This window comes from Petaurus breviceps, unplaced genomic scaffold (genome assembly GCF_028583685.1).
Source record: "Petaurus breviceps papuanus isolate PSGF00001 unplaced genomic scaffold, PetGlider_PUasm1.0 90847, whole genome shotgun sequence".
Classification (NCBI taxonomy): Eukaryota; Metazoa; Chordata; class Mammalia; order Diprotodontia; family Petauridae; genus Petaurus; species Petaurus breviceps.
This window is the reverse complement of record NW_027187360.1, coordinates 4,281,609-4,302,280: the sequence shown is the minus strand read 5'-3', so window position 1 is coordinate 4,302,280 and position 20,672 is coordinate 4,281,609. Positions and strand designations below refer to the sequence as shown.

Sequence of the window (20,672 nt, the reverse complement as noted above, 5' to 3'; positions counted from 1 at the left end):
CTCTGTCTCTCTCTGTCTCTGTCTCTCTCTGTCTCTCTCTGTCTCTCTCTCTCTCTCTCTCTCTCTCTCTCTCTCTCTCTCTCTCTCTTTCTCTCTCTCCCCTTTATTCTAGGTGGGGAAATGAGAGAGGCACTGTGGTATAGTAGAGAGAACTAAATTTGGAGTCAGAAAACTTAGGTTTGAATCCACTGAATAGCTGTGTCCTTGGCAGATCACCTCCCCTACTTTGAGCCTCAGTTTCCTCATCTGTAAAATGAAAGGGTTAGGCTAATTGATCTCTAAAGTCCATCCAAGTCCATACCTATTATAATCCTATGATATTTTAGTAACCCCAGAGCTGTCAGGTAACTCAGTTCACTAAAAGGTTAAAGAGCCACAAGGTCCAGAGGTGTCCATGGGAACCCTGGCACAGTAGGTCATTTTAACAGCTCAGGACGCAGCCTGGTGCAGGGAGTAAGTGTACCAATGCTAGTGATGTTCCAAGAGACCCAGCAGCTAGCAGACTGCCAGCCTCATTCCCAGCTCCTGGGCACTTAGCCCCTGGCTCCCTCCAGATAGCCTGACGGTCACAGATGCCAAACAACTCCAGTCGGAGCGAGTGGAACACACTGTCCCAGGGACAGGGGGCTCAGAATAGTATACAGAGTCTAGGGCAGGTAGGAGGGGCATGGGGACAGAAATACCATGGGCAGGGTAGGGCGGGCAGGATGGGGACCAGGAAAGGACACCCAGCGTCAGATATGGTGGCCTTGAAGGACACTGCTGGACAGGAGTGCCAGGAGAGTTGGGAGGAGACAGGTGGTGGGAACCAGGGATTAGTAGCCTAGCCCTAGAAAGGGACCAACACAGTGAATCAGTGCCCATGGGGGAGACTGAGGAAATACCCAACTCAATCATAGCTCATGTTTCTATAGCCCAGTAAGGTTACAAAACCCTTTAAGCCTCACAGCAACCCTTTGAGATAGGTAGATGTGATCATCCCCGTTTTACAACTAAGGAAACTGAGGAAGAAGTTAAGTCACTTCCTGACTAAGATCACATAGTTTACAAATGGCAGAACCAGGCCTCAAACCCAGATCTTCTGACTTTTGGGCATTTTCACTGGTTATCCCCTCTGTCTTGAACTCATTTCTAGCTCCTGGCTTCCCTGACTTCCTTTAAGTCCCAGTTAAAAGTATATCTTCTACAGGAAGCCTTTCTCTATCCCCTTTAATTCTAGTGCAGTTCAAGGCAGGGGGGATAACCAATGAAAATGCCCAGAGTCAGAAGATGGGTTTCTTGTTCAAGGAACAGCAAGGAGACCAATGTCACTGGATCACTGAGTACATGGGGGTAAATAAGGTTTAAGAAGACCAAAAGGGGTCAGGTTTTGCAAAGCTTTGAACACCAATGAGATGATTTCCTACCTAATAGCTAGCCACTGGAATTTACTGAATAGAGGAGTGATGTGGTCATCAACAAGAATTTCTTTAGAGCCTTCTATGTGCCTTGTTCATCCTGTGGGGAGACCACAAGGAAGAAGGCTTTTTACTATGAAGAGAAGGGGTTAGTTGTGTCCTAGGTCAGATGATTCTAATAATTTAGATGCCAGAAAGAGTTCTGGATCTGTGGTCAGAGTATTTGAATCTCAGCTCTGCTAGTACAGTCAGTCTTGTGTTTTAGAAAGATCTGTCTGATAGCAAGATGGAGACGGGACAGGAAAGGGGCAAGGTGACCAACCAGAATCCTACTGTAATGGTGCAGGGGTGAAGTAATGAGGGACTGTACCAGGCTGGCAGCAATAGCAGCAGAGAGATGGTGTAAATTTGAGAGATATTATAAAGGGAGAGTTGACAAGACTTGACAACTGGTTTTGGATGTGGGGCTAAGAGAGAATAAAAGTTGAAGATACCTCTAGGTTTTGAGCCTCAGTAACTGGTGGTACCCTCAAAAGTGACAGGAAAATTAGGAGGAGGACTTGAGGAAAAAGATGAATTCAGTTTTGGACATATTGAGTTTAAGATGACATCTAGTTTGAGATGTCTAATAAGCAGTTGGAAATGTGACTGGAGGACAGAAGAGAGGTCAGATCTGGATAAGTAGATCTAGGAATCATCTACATTGAAATGATAATTGAATCATGGGAACTGATGAGATCACAAAGCAAAATAGTGTAGAGGGCAAAGAGAAGAGGGCTCAGGACAGAGCCTTGAGGGAACAAGGGTGGGAATGATAGGACATTCCAGGCACTGTGAACAGTGTGAGCAAAAACTTTGAGTTGTGAGATTCCAGGGCATATTTGAAAGAAAGATAGTCTAGTCTGGGTGACACATTGGTTGAGGGCACAGAGGTAACAGGTAGGGATAGCATGGCATAAACTCTCCAGAGAAGAAGCCAAAACATAGAAAGAGACCTATGACTATACTCTAAGAGCAGATCAAGAAAGTCCCTCAACAAAATCCATGTCCCTTTTCTGTATCTTCTCCTGCCCGAGTACTGATTCCCCCCCCCCCCCAGGGTCCCTTTCCAAAGAATTTTGCTCTCATTTATCTGTCAGCTAATCAATCAATCAAGTATCTCTTTGGAGTCTTCTGTGTGAATTGTTCATCTCTACAGGGAGCTCACACGGAAGATTTCTCCTATGAAGAGTGGGTCAGGTCATTCTGATAATTCAGGTAATATGGAAAGAGTTCTGGATTTGCAGCCAGAGGATTTGTGTCTGAATACTAGCTCTGCTATTTGCTACCAATGTGACCTTGAATAAGTTACTTTATCCTTTTGGGGCCTCAGTTTCCTAATCTGTGAAATAAGGAGATTGGACTAAATCATCTCTAAATTTGTTTCCAAACAAATATATATATAGTCCCAGAATCCTTATCTTTAAAAAGGAGAGAGAGAAGTGAAAAGAACCCTAATCTTGACTACCCCATAGAAATGTTTTGAAAACTGTCAAGTACTACAGTTATGCCAGTTTTATTTTTAGAATGATCATTTCTACCATCTGTCACACTTTAGGTGGAGGTAATGATGGTTTAGTCCTCTGGCTCTATGAACTTTGCCACTACACCTCACCTCCTTTCTCACGCAGATAATCCCCCTGCCTCTGTTCCCCAATGCTCCCACTGGGAAGTTTCTTCCAGAACCTCCATTCTGAAGCAGTGCCCAAGCCAGTCATCATTCACTCCTCCGCTAGTTTCATTCTTGAGTCTCCAGATTTTGCCACCATACCCACACACAGGGACTTCATTTTTTTGGTTCCTTTTTATGGGTTGTTTCCTCCATTCGAATGAAAGCTCCTAAGAAATGGTGAGCTCAATGATCTTGCAAAAATGTGGAAAGACTTGCATGAAATAATGAAAAGTAAAATGAACAGAACCAAGAGAACATTGTATAGAATAACAGCAATAATGTTTTAAGAACAACTTTGAATGAGTAAGTCATTCTGATTATTATAAATACCCAAATAAACTATAAAGGACAGATAAAGAAAGAACTGATGAATAGAAATATGTATAGAATAAGTTTACATGTATATACCTATTTGTATCTAATGGTAGCCATCTGGAGGGAGGAGGAGAAAAAAAAGAAAAAAAAATTTACACGATAACTTAATTATATATTTAAAAGAAATAACAAGTCATACATAATAGATTTGCAGTTTTGTGTGCAATCATCTTTTTATTCTATTATGTTATAGAAATACTTGTTTCTTAGGGGCAGCCAGGTGGCTCAGTGAGTAAGAGTACTGGCCCCAGTGTCCGGATGACCTGGGGATCGAATCCGGGCTCAGATACTTAGCACCACACTCAGAAATAACTGGCCGTGTAACCTTGAGCAAGTTACTTAACCCCAATTGCTTAAAAAAAAAACTTATTTTATTCCATAAAATAAAAATATAATAAATAAAAGAATGTAAGATCCTTGAGGCAAGGACTGTCTTTCTGTTTATATTTGTAGTCCCAGCACTGTTAAAACTCAATAAAGGTTTATTAATCCGACAACTTGAGGAGTTTCCATTCTATACAGGAGACAATGTTTATATGTATATGAAAAATAAAGAGAATAATAAAGACAAATAAATACAAAGCATTTACATACAAGGCAGATTGGGAAGTAGGCTACTAGGAAAGTCTTCATGTAGAAGATGGTGCTGTATCTTGAAGCCTGAGTGTCTGGCACTTTAGAAGTTCAGGAGAAAAAGAATTCATCTGGGGCTCGAAGGCCCAGGAGAGGATTCCTAAACTGCCACAGATAGAAAATCAGCTCCTTGTTTCATGAAAGAAGACCCAGGGAGGGGAAGTGGCTTTTGCCCAAGTAGAACCTTAGTCTTCTGACTCACCATCTGACAGAATACCAGGGACCTAAGACTAGAAGAGACCTTTAGAGATTATCTGATGCAATCTCTTTATTTCACATAGGGGTAAACTAAGACCTAGAGAAGTTAAAGCAATTTACCCAAAGTCCTATGGCAAATAAGCAACAGGAAGAGGATTTGATCCAACATCCTCTGTTGCCACATCTGGTCTTCTTTCTGTGACATGAGTCTGCCCCCCAGATGACAGAATGTTAGTGCTGAAAGGGACCTTAGAGGTTCAACCTCTAATTTTCTAGATGAGGGAACTTCCTGATGACCCTCTCTAGGCTATGACTTTTCCAAGGCCACACAGGTGGCAGGTGGCAGAGCTGTGATTCAAACCCAGAACTTCTAACTCTAAATCCATATCTAAAAGTGCCTCTTGCCATTGCATGCTCCAGTTTCCCAACAAGTTTTAAGTGAGTTCTTAGTCTCTTCACAGCGCCATAGAGCACACAGAGAACAAGACAACATAATCCTTGCTCCTCAGCAGCTTACAGTGACTTGGACAGACAAGATGAAAGCATTAACAATAACATGTCATTCTTTTTTGTTGTTGTTGCTTAGTCATCTTCAGTCATGTCCAACTCTTTGTGGCCCCATTTCACAGCTTTCTTGGCAAAGATACTGGAGTGATTTGCCATTTCCTTCTCCAGCTCATTTTACAGAGGAAGAAACTGAAGGCAAAGAGGGTTAAGTGACTTGCCCAGGGTCACACAGCCAAGACGGGTCTGCGGCCAGATTTTAACTCATGAAGATGAGTCTTCCTGATTCTAAGCCCAGTGCTCTATTCACTGAGCCACCTACCTGCTCCAAGCATACACATTCAGTGCAAACCGACTGGTGAGTTCCTGTTATAGTTCAAGGGGATACATACACACATATATGTATATATGTATACATACATATACATAAACAGATACACATATATGTGTATATACATACACACCCATATATACACACCCCTGTATGTGCATACATACATACAAACATAACTAATGTTTACAAAACACTTACTATGTGCCAGGCACTGTATTAAGTCCTTTACAATTATTATCTCACTTAAAGGGTTGCTGTGGACTGGAGAGTGTCCTTAAGCAACCTGCCATAGTGAAGATTTCCTGAAAGGAAACTTTAGAAAGAACATTGAAGAGATCCCTTCTCTTTCTGGGCCCTGGTTTCCTCATCTATAAAATGAAAAGATTAGGCTAGCTGATCTCTTGGGTCTTTCTTTTCTTTTCTTTCTTTTTTTTTTTTTAGCTATGATACCCTGTGTTCTATGATCCCTAGTAGGTTCTTTTAGTTTTTACAGTCTTTGATTCTCAGAGTCTAGGCTGGGGAAGATTTTAGGAGCTAAAAGGATATCCCCCCAAGATTCTACTCAAACCTTACTCCCCAACTTGACCTGTGGAAGGGATCAATCACCACTCAGAGGCATCCCAAGTCCTTCCATAGCAACCCGAAGCCAAAACCCTCATGGTGGTGCTTGGGGACTAAGAATTACAGTGATTTCAACTGCTCCAAACTTCCCATCCTTCTCGCTCTTCTTCTGCCTCACCTGGCCCTTGCCCTGAGTGGCAGAACTAAGCTAATGTTTCCTCTGCCTCTTTGGTTCAACCTAGAGAAAGAAGGGAGCAAGACCTAAGATTTCCATGCCACCAAGGGTGAGACAGGCCTGGCTAAAGAAGATGGATGCCTGTTAATTTATGTGAGGGGCTGTGGCAGACATTCAATGGCAGGTCCCATGCTTAGTGGGATTCAGGTCCTGAACTCCCACATTTTGAGCCGCCCTAGAAGAACCACTGCCCTGGTCTCTTACCGTCCTCTCCCAACCTCCCATTGGTCATAGGATTATAGGATTTAGAGCTAGAAGGGACCTTAGGAACCATCTCATTTAATGTTTTCATTACGAAGAAAATTGAGACTCAGAGAAATTAAGGGATTTATTCAAAGTCACATAAGTATCAGAGTTAAAATTAAAACCCAGGTTCTCAAACTCCAAACTCAATGTTCTTTCTACAATAGCTCCCTGCCCTAGGCCCTGCTGTGCTTTCCCCAGGGCTAAGGGAACTGGTTCAGGGAAGGGAACCTGAGACCCTTATCCTAGGCTTCAGTAAATGCTGAGCAAATATTACCTCAGGTTTCCCTGTGACTCAGTCATCAGGGCATCTCCCCTCCTCAATCCTCTGAAAAGTGATCTCCAGTACCTCTGTGTATATCTACCATGCTCTCTGGGTAGCCAGGACAGCTGCTTTGGGCTATGCTCTAAGCTCCTACTATGGCTAGACTTGGGCAAAGCATTCACTTGAAGAAAGAGTAAAGGGTTTGAGGTCCCCAATCCTGGAGGCAAAGATGCTCATTTTGGGCCTTCATTTTAGAGGTTGTGGAGTATGGCTCAAGCTGAGAGAGGGGCCAGTAGAAGGATCAGACTTTTAGAAAAAAATAGTCAGAGAGGTGGAAGGAGAAACAGAAAGTGCAATGTCATGAAAAGCAAGGAAGGAGAGAGATGGGGTGAAATGAAAAAAATAATTTCATTGGTATGTGTTTTAAGGTTAGCACTGTAGTTTACTTATAACAATTTATAACTACCTCGTAAGGTATGTGGTACCAACACTACTGTCTTCATTTAAGAAATAGTGAAACTGAGGCTTATGAAGAGGATGTGATTTGCCAATGATCACACAGTATTTTTTTCCTTTGGAGGGGGGAAGGCAGGGCAATCAGGGTTAAGTGACTTGCCCAAGGTCACATGGCTAGTAAGTGTTAAGTGTCTGAGGTTGGACTTGAACTCAGGTCCTCCTGACTCCAGGGCCGGTGCTCTATTCACTGTCCCCCCTGGGCACCCCTATGGTCACACAGCTTTTAAGGGTAGGAATAAAGGTCTCCTGATTGCAGGTCCAGTGTTTTTTCTACTGTTCCATACTGCCTCTTTTATTTTCCTGTTCTTTAAAACTCATCCCTCTGACAAAGAAGCCATATGTGAAAAAACACTGGTAGCAGTTCTTTTTGTTATAGCAAATAACTGGAAACTAAGGGAGTATCATTTGGGGAATGGATAAACTAATTATGGTATATGATATAACAAATATTATTGTACTGCAAGAAATAACAAAGAGAATGACTTCAGAGATGCCTAGGAAGACTTGTTTGACCTGATGCAGAATAAAATGAACAGAAATAGAAGAATTATTCTATAATAACAACAGTATTGTAAAGAAAGACAACTTTGATAGACTTACAAATTCTGGTCATTGGAAGGACTACTCATTATTTCAGAGGACCAATGATACAGCATGCTACCCACTTCATGACAGAGAAGTTAAGACAATTTTAGATACAGCAAATATGGGAATTTGGCTTGGCACACTTGCCATTGAGATTTTTTTTCTCTCCCCCCTCCAAGTTGGGAGCAGGGAGAGAAGAAGAGGGAGGTGGTAATAAAGTTTCCCTCCCCTCCCCCCCCAAACAATAAAAGAGAGTCATTGAAACATTTTTTTAATATACAAAACAATAAAAGTAAAGTCAGAAGGAAACACAAATAAGCAAGACAGTTTTGAAAGTTACATGTTGAATTTATTACATATTTAAAAGGTAAAGCAAGCTGTATGAAAGAGAGGTTCTCAGTTTCATGTGTAATATTTTTTTCTGTTCGACTTTATATATAAAAATGCTTTAATCTGGTGTTTGTTAAATTTAGAATTAAAAAAAATTTTTAAAAACTCATCCCTCTGACCATACCTCCTCCTACTTCTTTTAAGACTTCACCCTCACAATCTATCTCTAGTACTCCTTCTCCTTGGATTTATTCCTTTCCACTTTCAAACACATTCAGGCCTCTCCTACCCTGAACACACCTTCCTATTACCCCATTCTCCTTATTTTTATCTATACATTTATTTAGCTTGTTGCCTACATTCTCTACTTATTAGCCACTCATTCCTTTCTGAAGTCACTGCAATCTTGATCCCATCTAACCCCAAATCTACTGAAACTGTTTGCTTAAAGGTCACCAATGACTTCAAGTCTCCCCATTTAAGTCCAGCTATAAGCCCATCTTCTTTCTTGTAAGAGGCCTTTCCTGGTCCCTCAACTGCTAGTCCCTTCCCCTCTAAGATTCCCTTCCATCTAATTTGTGTATATCCTAAATGAACAGTTATTTTTATGGTGTCTGTGAGTTCCTTGAGAACAGGGGCTGGGTTTTTCTTCCCCTTTCCTCATATCCCTGGTGATTGACATAGTACCCAGAATATTAGGTAATCACTTATTAAGTGCCTGTTGGCTAACCAGTCACCAAACCCACTAGTATCTTCTGATTCCTCATCTTTCATGACCTTCTTATATCTTGATAGCATTTTGACCATTTTGCACTTATTCTCTCTCTTTCTTTGGCTTCTACAATACTGAAACGCATGCCTCCATGACTTTTTTTTAAATCTATATCCTCTTTTGGTTACTCTCTCCTCCCACCCCCTAACTGTGGGTGTCTCTGTTTTTGACTCTCTGTTCATCTATTCTTCTCCTTCTAATCTTACGTGATGATCTCATTCACTCACAAGACTTCACCATCACTTTTAAGTAAATAGCACCCAAATCTTTCTTCAGCCTGACTTTTTCCAAAGCTCAAAGCTCACATCTCCAACTGTATGCTGGACAGCTCCACTGAGTAAACCATTAGCATTATTTCAAGTAAACCCCCAACCAGGCTCATTCTTTAATGTCCTTCAAATATAATCAATCCACATAAATTCAACAAATTTTTATTAAGTGTTTCTTATATGCAAGTCCCTATGCTGGATGCTGGAGATAGGAGGACAGGTCCTGATCTCCATGGCACTTACATTCTGTTGAGGTAGAAGGAAGGGGAGTAGGGAGCCAGGAGGAGGATAAATACACACACACACACACACACACACAAATATGATCCAATGCAGAGTGAGATATACTCAGACACCCAGACAAAATGTCATAAGGATGTGCTTTGAGGTGGTGGCAAGGCTTCATTGAGGAGGAGGCACAAATTGTAGACAGGAAAGGACTTTGTGAAGCTGAAGGACATGGAAGGGAGTCCAGCACATCCAGTGCATATGAGGAAAAGTAGGGAGGAAATAGAATGGTTTGGCTGGAACCTAGAATTTGTAAAGAGGATAGAATAAGCGAAATCTGGACAGTTAAATTGGAACTATGTGGTTGAGGGTCTTGAATGCTAGTATTAGTTTATATTGTATTTTCTGGGCAATTGGGAGCCATCATTCCATTTATGTCAATGGTAACATCAGTATCTGAGAAGTCTGAGGACCTGGTTTTGAATCTTAGCTTACTAATACTACATATGTAACCTTAGACAAGTCCCTTAATCTGAGTCTCAGTCTTATTCTCTGGAATGAAGTGTTGGATTGGATAATTTCTAAGGTTCCCTTAAATCTCCACCTTTCACTTTTTAGCTTCTCCTATTCCCTTGTCTTCTACTAAAGGGTGTCCTCAGGTATCCAAGTTATGCCAATCTGTTCTAGTAAGTCCTCCCAAGGTAAAAAAAAAAAAACTAAGCATAGGCTCAGGGATAGAGTACACGTTTGTCTTTCCTCTAGAAGGGTAAGTGGCCATCACCTGGAGGTCCGTCACCAGTTTCCCCTGATCTTAACTCATGAAGAAGATCTCCTTAGTGAATTGTGGAGGTGGGAGGCTTGGATGGAAGGAGCAACCATACCAAACAAATCACAGAGACTCAAAGGTTGAGTCTATCACTGACTCCTCATTCTAACCCAAGAGGAAAGAGGGAGACAAGAGGGCAAAATTGTCTGAGGTCTACAGGGATAACAGTAAACTCAGCTGCTCTTCCTTTATGTCCACAGCTGGGGAAAGGGATGGGGTGGAGGTAGTGGAAGAGGAAGAGGAAGTCACTGTGGTTAGGGCTTTACTCTCTTCTGTTGTTTCCCAGAGAACACAACAGAACTGACTATGGAATTCGGACTGGTTTCTCTGGCCAGAGGCCTGGGGGCCAGGGTACCCTGTGGTAGGGGCCTGCAGCAGGAGTTCGGGATGGGAAACACGTTTGGTATGCCAGACATGAAGTGACAAGGGACCAGTGGAAAACAATTTCCCTGGGATATGCCAGAGGGGACGTTGGGGAGGCCAGGCTCAGCACTGGGCCCCCCAGGCTGCAGCCCTACCCACTTATGGAATCTCTTGGGGGCCCAGTGACCAGAGAAAGCAGCAATTATGGGTCACAGAAGCAACCACAAAGTTTTTGGCTCCCTGGCCCAATTGCCTCTCCTCCCCCCCCCCATTCAACTCTCTAGCAAGAAAGGCAGACCACAAGCTGACCCAAGAGAATAGCATAATATAATGAAAAGAACACTGTATTAAAAGTCAAGGGAACTGAGTTCTAGCCCTGTCTCTGCCACTAATCCACTTAGACAAGCATCTTCCCTTAATCTCCTCATCTGTCCAATGGGGATTGTCCTAGCACACTCTCCACCTCCACTCACTGGCTGATTAACCCATTCCCTCTCTTACTGAGTAGTATAACATTTGACCATATTATGGGAGCGTGGAAATTGTCCCAGCACTTCAAGAAAGCAGTCTCGAGCAGTCCTGAGTCCCTCTTAAACTTTTACCCTCTACTCTAGTGCCCTGAAATCCTCCTCAGCATAGAGGGAGACATTTTTCAAATCCATGGACTTCCTGGTCACTAATACCAAGCATGCAGCTTTATCTTACCTCCCAAGTATCCTGATGTCCATTTTAAGAGGCTTGCAGATAAGTTCCTCATATTTACCTGCCCAAACCACATTCAATAAGTCCTGGCCTCCCCAAGAGAGATGCCATAGAAAGGAAAAAAAGAAAAAAATAGCTTATGTTGTTGTAGCACTTTAAGATTTACAAACGGTTTTTCTCAAAATTCTATGAGGGGTAGTAGTATTATGATCCCATTGTACAGACAAGGAAATTAAGGCTCAGAGGTGGTACTGTGGATAGAGCCCTGGGCCTGGAGTCAAGAAGACCTGAGTTCAAATATGGCCTCAGATATTTACTAGTGGTGTGACCCTGGGCAAGTCACTTAACCTCTGTTTGCCTCAGTTTTCTCATTTATAAAATAGGGATAATAAGAGCACCTAGCTCACAGGGCAGTCATGAGGATCAAATGATATAATCTCTGTAAAGTGTTCAGTGTGTAAGGTGCTATAAAGTTTACAGTACCTGGAACATAGTAAGTATTATATAAATATTAGCCATTATTAGTTATTACCAAAGTGACTTGCTGACAATTACACGGCTCATTCTTTTGCTAATAAGTCCTCCTTCAGTGTCTCCTCAGGCATTAGAGATTTTACAACTTGCTTTGGAAGTTTCTACCAAGCTGAAAAGGCTTCAAGTACTGACCTAGGAGAGCCTGTGTTTATTTTTCCTCTAGAAGAACCAGGATTTGAAACAAGGGTCTTGCCTTCTAGTCCAGAATTTTTATTTTTATTTAATTTTTTTTAAAGCAATTGGGGTTAAGTAACTTTCTCAAGGTTACACGGCCAGTTATTTTGTGTGGGTGCCAAGTATCTGAGGCCAGAACCAATCCTGGGTCTCCCGACACCAGGGCTGGCACTCTTACTGTGCCACCTGGCCACCCCCAGAATTTTTATTTTTAAGTAATACATTTGATTGATTCCTTTTAAAAAAAATCAGTCATTTCCATCTGTACACACACACACACACACACACACAGAGTGAGCCCTCCCTTTGTAACAAGGAAAACAGTTAAACAAAACCATTGGACACTGTGACCATTTCTGACAATGTATACAACATTCTGCACCAGTACTTCCCCACCTTTCTATCAAAGGGGTGAGGGGCATTTTCTCCTCTTTCTCTCTAGAGCCAAGATTGGTCATTATACTTACTCAGCAATCAGCTTAATTTTAGTATTATTTTTGTTCACATCATTATAGTCATTGTGTATATGGTTTATCACCTGTTTATTTCATTGTACATCAGTTCATGCAAATATCCCCACAATTCCCTGGATTCTTCATATTTACCACTTCTTACCGTAGAGGAGAGGAGAGGAGAGGAGAGGAGAGAAGAGGACAATAATATCCCATGGCATTCATACACTACAATTTGTTTGGCCAGTCCCCAATCCTTAAAGTCTTCCAAGTTTTTCTACTTCCCAAAGTGCTGCTATGAGTATTTTGGCATATAAGGGGTCTTTTTTTCTATCTTTGACCTCCTTGGGTCATAAGCCCAGTGATAGGATCTCTGTGTCAAAAAGTATGAACAGGTTAGGGACTTTACTAACATAATTCCTTTAGAAGAATGATTGGACCACTCCATGGCTCTACCGACACGTCTCCATCTCCCCACTCTGGGCATTTCCTCTGGCTGCCCCCCTGGAACCTGGAATTCTTGCTTTTCTTATCTCCATCCCCTGGCTTCCCTGGCTTCCTTTGAGACTCAGATAAAATCCCATCCTCTGTAAGAAACCTTTCCCTGTCCCCATTAATGCTTTCCCTCTGAGATGAACTCCAATTTACCCTGCATTGTTTTACAGATTTGTTTATATATTGTCTCCCCCATTAGATAAGCTCCTTGAGAGCAAGATCTTTTTTTTTTTGCCTTTCTATCCTAACACTTAGCAATATGCTTATCACAAAGTAGGTGCCTAATAAATGCTTGGTGAACTGGTTCTAATCTTTCTTTACATGACTAATGTGAAAATATGTTTAATATGAATGTATATACAGAACCTATATCAGATTGCACACCATCTCAGGGAGAAGGGAAGGGGGAAGAGGGAGAAAATTTAGAACTCAAAATCTTATGGAAGTGAATGTTGAAAACTAAAAATTAATTAATTTTAAAAAATAAATGCTTGGTGACTTGACTACTTACTAACTGTATCAGTATGCCTATATTCCTGCAATAAACAGACATTTAAGTGCTACTATATGCCAGGCACTGTACTAGGTGTGGGAAATATTAAGACAAATACAAAACAGGCCCTTCCCTCAAGAAGCTTACTTTCTCTACCATTGACTATTTCTGCCTTTTGTCCTCTTAGTCTGCCAGGTGTGAGGTGAAACCAGAGTTATTTTAAACTGCATTCCCTTCACTATTAGTGTTGAAGCAATGACTCATATAGTATGTGAGTCTTTTTTTAAACTGTTCATCTCCTTTCACCATTAAAGGACTATTAGCTTTTGGTCTCTCAGTCCCATATATTTGTGTCAATTTCCTACATCATCTTGGCTATTGGACTTTTACCAGAAATATTTGATGCTTCCATGCCCACACAAAGGAGTGAGTGAGCTTGGCCTCCTTCTCCAGTAATCCAGGCCTGGACTTCCTGCTGGAATGCTCAGAAGGGGCTTTCAACCTCCCTATCCACAGAAGGAGTCTGGGGCCAGACAGAGCAAAGCAAGTGACCAGAATCTCATAGCCAGATCAGACTGGGAAAAGACTGGAGTCGGCTTTTACATTTGAGGTTGTTTCCTTTCTGAACTTCAATGCCCCAATCAAGAATGACTCCCCTTACTCACTGCCTACTTTCAGGGCCTTTCTCCTCCAAGGAGCCTTCCCTGACTTCTATAACTAGCACTGATCCGCCCTTCTGTGAACTCTGATAGCGACATGACATCCCAGAAAGATAACTGGACTTGTGGTCACCTAAGCTGAATGCTGTTTTCTCATATGTAAATTGGGGATGCTAACATCTGCACTTCCCACTTCATAGAAGTGTTGTAAAATAAGTGTTTTGTAATTTGGACAGCACCATGGAAATGCAAGTTGTCATGTTATTATAATTATTAATTATTATGTTTTTCATGGTCTATACCCCATAATCTAGCACTTGGCTATATGCTATATTGTTTTATTTTCTAGTCATTTCATAAAAACCTTTCCTCACTGCTAGGGTGAACAGGGAAGACTCCACGGAAAAGGAAGCACCTTGGGGCTGAGTTTTGGATGAAAATAAGGGTCCAGAAGATGGAGCTAAAGAAGGATTACATTCCAGGCATGGGATATCTCTGCCAATGTGCGGAAGCAAGTGATGGTAGGAAGGTATTTAGAAAGCAGCTAGTTGTTCAGTTTTGCTGGGACCATAGGATGCAAGAAAAGAAGGGGAGTAATGTAAAAGAAAACTGAAAAGGTGGGGTGAAGGCAGAAGCCCATCGAAGCAAGCCAAGGAGTTTTGCATTTTGTCCTCTAGGCAAGAGGCAGCCAGTGAAAATTTTTGAGCAGGGGAGCAACACAGTCAGTCCTGTGCCTTAAGATTATATGAGCAGCTGTGTGAAGGGGAGATAGGAGAGGGCAGAGACTAGAAGCAAGGAGGCCAGTCAGGAGATGATTATAATAGTTCAGGGGAGTCATGATGAAATCCCAGGTTAGTTTTAAAAGAGAAGGAAACAAATGAGAAAGGTGTTGGAGATGTATAATCAGCAAGATTTAGCAACCAATTGTGTGGGAAGTAGGCAATGGGAAAAAAAATTAGATGTGGTTTCAGAGTTTCAAACCTTGGTGACCAGAAGAATGGTGATGTCATAAGATGATGTGTTACATTTTGGGCACTTTGAACTTGATGGGTTCAGAGACATCTGAATGGAACTGCCCAGCAGGCAATTAGAGATGTGAACCTGTATTTCAGGAGAAAGAGAGATAAATAAGTTTGTCTATGTAAGTGTTACTAGAGGTGACAAGTGGAACTAAGAACATCACCAAAGAAGAGAAAGAAGAAAAGAAGACCCAGGAAAGAGCCTTGGGAAAAATCAGTCTTTAAGGTTTGGAAAATGGATGAACAAGGACTAAGCAAAGGAAACCGAGAAGGAACAACCAGACAAGACAAGCCGAGAACCAGGAGAGAATGGTCATCCCAAAGTTCCCTCGTGTAAAATGAGAAAAAGAATGATAGGTAATATTTATACGGTTCTGCAAAGTTTGCAAAGCAGCTTATATGTACATATAAAATCTCATTTCACCCTCCCATTTTTTTACAGATGAAGAAACTAAGACTGCTCAAGGTTACACAGCTAGTAAGTGTCTCAGGCAGGATATAAACTCAGATATGCCTGACTACAAGTCCAACATTCTCTCCATTATACCACCCAGCTGCCTACTCTCCCTACCTCAGAAGAATGTCAACAGGAAAGCACTTTGTAAACCTTAAAGCACTGGAAAAATGTGAACTAACACCATTAGATTCCATTGTCTCTAGTACTTGCCATGAATTGATAACCTGGACTCTGTAGGCATTATATTCTGTGAAGGAAGTTAATCCTGTATTACCTCTAAGCTATGCTTAATTTAACTGAAGGCCTTGTCTGGTTTCACCTTGGATTGCAATCCTGGTTCTGATACTTTCTCCCCATTCAACCTTGGGAAAGTCACTTAATTTCTCTGGGCCTCAGTTTCTTCCTCTGTAAAATGAAGAAGTTGTCCTGGATGACCTCTAAGAGCCCTTCCTGATTCTAAAGTCCATGGTCCACTGTCCTTAAGGTCTAAGGTAGAGGCCCTAAGAGGTGGGTCTCAGGTTTGCTTTTAAAAACAAAACAAAATGGAAGGTGAGATTATCACCATCGCTTTTTGGGGTTCCTCCCTTCGCCTGGAAGAGGTTACCCAAGTCTGGATGTTCTTTGGGGAAGCGGAGGTAGAATAAAAAGGAAGGACCCGATGGGGGCTGTCAGTCATAGCCACTTCTGGGTCCTCTGTTGACGGTAACTGTGGGCAGTGACCCAAGGCCTACCAGCCTCCTGTTCTCCTCCCCCTTCAAGGAGAATCACAACCCACAGGGGGATGCCAGGGCTTACACAAGAGGGTGATGAATCTTTCACTACTAGTGTTGGGACAGGGAGCATGTGTGGGGTGGGTGTATGGCCTGGAAGAAGGGAGGAGGCCCATAGGTCCTTGAGAGGGGTGGGGAGGATGACGCCAAGGCCTGTGGCCACAAGGGGCCTTGGATGTCCAGCCTGTGGGGGAGAGGAAGAAGGGGAGGGAGAGTCCAGACTTCCTGTTAACTTGGGTACTTTGTAAAGGAAAGGAGAAGTATAGTCACTAGGGTTACAGGAAGATTAGTTGAACTGTCTCCCAAGCTGGACCTTCCCTGTTTAAGATCCCCTGAAGATCATCGAGCAGTGACCACACTCAGTGTTCCTCCTGCCACTGAGTCAGTCATTTCCCTTTGTCCTAGCAACTCTCTACTTTCTATTGCACAAAGGTGACAGTGGTTGATTGGTCAGGCCATCCTGACAGGATGGAATCAGGCCAAGGAAAACAAAAGAATGAGTCAAATCATTGAATGTCAGGTCTGCAGAGGCTCCTAACATGTGAGGTTAGCACTGGAAATATTTATTAAGTACCTACTATGTATAGGACCCTATGTGCTAAGCATTGGGAATCAAAGACAAAGATGAAAATATTCCCTGCTCCCAAACTGTAGTACATAAGCTGTCAGAGCTAGGAGAGAACTTCAAGCATGAGAATATCAGAGCTAGAAAGAAACTTAGAACAGAGGATGTCAAAGCTAGGAGGAGCCTTCGTATACTGACCATCAGAGCTGAAAGAAATCTTAGAACATGAGAACATCAGAGCTGGAAAGGAACCGAGAACAAAGAGTTGGAAGAGAACTCAGATACCATCTAATTCAACTTCCTAAGTTTAGGGAGGGTAAGACTAGTTGAGAGCTGAAAATAAATTCATCTCCCAATTTCACAAGAAAGGTGATAGCTCTTCCTAACAATTCCTATCCAAAAGCATGCAACAGGGAGTGAGTTTCCTTTCACTGGAAGTCTACAAATGAAGGTCAGATGAACATTCATTGGAGATAATATTGCAAATATGGAAAGGAGTGGATGACTTCTGAGATCTCTTCCTACTCTGAATTTTGAAGATTCTGTAATTCTGATCTTGGCAATATAGTCTAAGCCTTAGACTCTAAGGGAAAGTCAAGGAAAAGGCAACATGGAGATAGTCTTGAGCTGAACTGACAGTTCCAAGGCATTATTCGACTGATTCTCCTCTTTCCAAAGTCACTAATTAAGGACCAATGCTCTTGATCACCACATCTGACAGCCTTTTCTCAGTCCTCATTTTTCTTGAACTTTTTATAATATCTGACACTGTGTACTACCTTGTCCTCCTGGACACTCTCTCTTCTCTTGGTTTTCATGACACTCTTCTTTCCTAGTTCTTTTCTCTCCTTCTAAGTCTCCTTTGCTAGTGCGTCATCCATATCGTACCTCCCATACCATAAGCAGTGCCCCAAGGCTCTGTCCCGAGCCCTCTTCTCTCTCTACACTTTCTCTAGGTGATCTCACCATTGTGATGAGTTTAATTATCATCTCTATGCAGATGACTCCCAGATATACATATCTAGTCCCAGTTTCCCCTGGGCTCCAATCTTGCATTCTTAGCTGACCATTTAGTATCTCAAAGTGGATGCCCTGTGTACATCTTAAAATCAATATGTCCAAGATAAAAGTCATTAACTTTCCCCAAAAAGCCCACCCCTTCTTTGTACTTCCTTATTTTTTGTTAACCATCCATTCAATTTCCCAGTCTTGGAATTATCTATGACTTCTTCACTCTCCTTCACCAACTCTATTCCATTCTGTTGACGAATCTCCACATTTCTTGTATTGGACCCCTTCTCTATGGGGCAGGTAGGGGGTGCAGTGGATAAAGTGCTAGGCCTAGAGTCAGGAAAACTCATATTCATGAGTTCAAATCTGATCTTAGACACATACTACTTGAGTGAACCCGGACAAGTCACTTAACCCTGTTTGCATCAGTTTCCTCATCTATAAAATGAGCTGGAGAAAGAATGGAAAACCATTCCAGCATCTTTGCCAAGAAAATCCCAACTGGGGTTCATAGTCAGATATGACTGAAATAACTGAACAACAAACTTCTCTACACTCATAAATCCATTACCCTAGCTCTACCACCCTCATCACCTCTTACCTAGACTAATTGATCTCCCAGTCACAAGTCTCTCTATCCCAAGCTGTTCAGCACATGGCCTCCAAAATGATTTCTTAGTTCAGTTCTGACCACATAAACACCTAATTAATAAACTCCAGTGGCTCCATTGCCCCTAAGATCAAATAAGAATTCCTATGTTTATCATTTACAATCCTTCTCAACCTGGCCCCAATCTCCCTTTCCAGCTTCATTCTATATGTTCTACACTCTATATAAGGACCAACAATAACATACGCCAGTCTCTTTCCCACACACTACATCCCAACCAAATTTTCCTTCTTGCTGTTCTTCACATAATATGGTTCATCTCCTATCTCTATACCTTTGCAAAGGCTATGCATTCCTGGGTGCCTGGAATGCACTCCCTCCTCGCCTCCATCTCTCGATATCTCTTGTTTCCTTCAAAATTAGGTCAAATGCTATCTTCTACATGAAGCCTTTTCTGACTCCTCTCCCATACCCTTACTCCCCAAATTAATTTGCATCTATTTTGTACATATTCTATTTATACTTAAATACATGTTGATAGACTATACTCTCCTTAAGGACAGGATCTGTTCTGTTTTGCCCTTTGTTTCTCTAGCACACGGTCCAGTGCCTAGAACATAGGAGACACTCAATAAATAATAGTGGATTGGTGGATTGACTGACTAGGTTCTCATCTTGGAACTCTGCCTAACTCTGTAACTTGGAGCAAATTCTTTTTATCTTCCTTGTGTTGTTTCCCTGTTATCGTGTGAACACCATAAGGTTCCAGGGCCCAGTGGCTTGGAGTTCCCTCAGGGAAGGAGAATGGGGATGGGGCGTGGGCAGAGGGACACAGAACAAAGGTGATCTAGGCCCAGAACCAGGGCTTAGAGTTGGAGTAAAGTCACATCAGGTACTTGGGAGAAGAAGAGAAAAGACAGAAGAGGGTGAAGGGAAACCATAGCTGACAGGATAGTAAGTAGCTGCTTTGGACCCCAAAGGAACTGGGAAAATAACATATCCTGAGTTCAGGTCTGGGATATAATAGGTCAGAGAATCTAGGAATGGACTAGATTTAATTTAATTTAATGGACTAGAATTTAATTCAATTAATTAAAAAACATTTATTAAATACCTACTATGTACAAAGGACTGAGCTTCAAAGTGAAACGGAACATAGACCAAAGTGGGGGGAGATTCCCTTCCTGGGTCTTGGGGAACAGGATTTGTTTGTTCTCAGATCCATATAACCACAGAGCTGGGGAACCTAATCCCCCAAGATTGCAGCCCACAGGGTGCCCTCACCCTGGCCACTCAACTCTCTCCTAGTATCCCTGCTATCCTGGGGGCTCAGGAAGTTCCCTTGAGCTGGGTAACGCCAGAGAATCAATTCAATGTACCTGGGTCCCTCCTCCTCTCCACGAGGTTCAGGGACAAGAAGTCCCATTCCCAGCCCAAATATATGTCCTTGCATCTCGGAAGCCAACAGCCAGAATGAGGGAAATCCCTTGCTAGGACAGCAGTTGGCTCACAGCCAAATCACACAGCTGTCAGCCAGTGGAGCCATGCCCTTCCAAGCAGAGAGTTGAGGGCCTCAGGCTGGACACTTCAAAAAGGAAAGGAAGGATGGTCATAAAGCTTAGCTTTAACCCCTTCAGACCTCCGGCTTTATTAGGTCTCTAACCCCATCCTCTATGGGCCATCAGCTGTTTACATGGTATCTATTGGATAGAATGTAGAATTTTGGAACAGGAAAGGACCTCACAACACAGGACATAAACTATTAAAGCTGAAGAGGCCTTCATATCTAATACCAGAGCCCAAAGATATCATGACTTGAAGGCCAGGACTCTTTGTATGATACTGCTATGGGACTTATTTACATCTACAGCCTTTCCCTTTTCTTCCCAGGCTGCTGATTAGGAGCTCTGAGTGAACAGCAGTGGGATTTGCAGCTCCAATTAGAAGTCCTGGTGATTGATAGAAGAGTCAGAGGGATGCCTCTTCTCTTAATGGTCATGGGAACATAAGATTGCTTCTATAAAGGCATCTTAGAGATCACTTTACCCACCCTGTATTAAAAACAGAGACCTGGAGAAATTAAGTGTTGTTATTGTTTAGTTATTTCAGTCCTGTCCAACTCTGCGTGACTCTATTTTCAGGTTTTCTTAGCAGAAGTATTAGAGTAGTTTGCCATTTCCTTCATCAGCTCATTTTACAGATGAGGAAACTGAGGCAAAGATGGTTAAGTGACTTGCTCAGGGTCACACAACTGGTATCTGAGGCCATATTTGAACTCAGGTCTTCCTGACCCCAGGCCTAGCATTCTATCCACTGTACCACCTACTTACCCCTTAGAGAAATTAAATGACTTGCCTTACCTCATACAGGTTATAAATAGCAGAGG

At 42.2% G+C, this 20,672-nt stretch overlaps 1 long non-coding RNA gene across 2 annotated transcripts in view; it reads left to right on the top strand.

The window, feature by feature from the left end:
* The window catches only part of LOC138149587 (uncharacterized), a 56,078-nt gene extending 35,729 nt beyond the window's left edge, over positions 1-20,349 (top strand). For both annotated transcript variants that reach the window (XR_011165361.1, XR_011165360.1), the window contains exon 3: positions 20,177-20,349. This is a non-coding gene — a long non-coding RNA (uncharacterized lncRNA). The remainder of the gene's footprint in view (positions 1-20,176) is intronic.
* Positions 20,350-20,672: the final 323 nt, after the last annotated feature.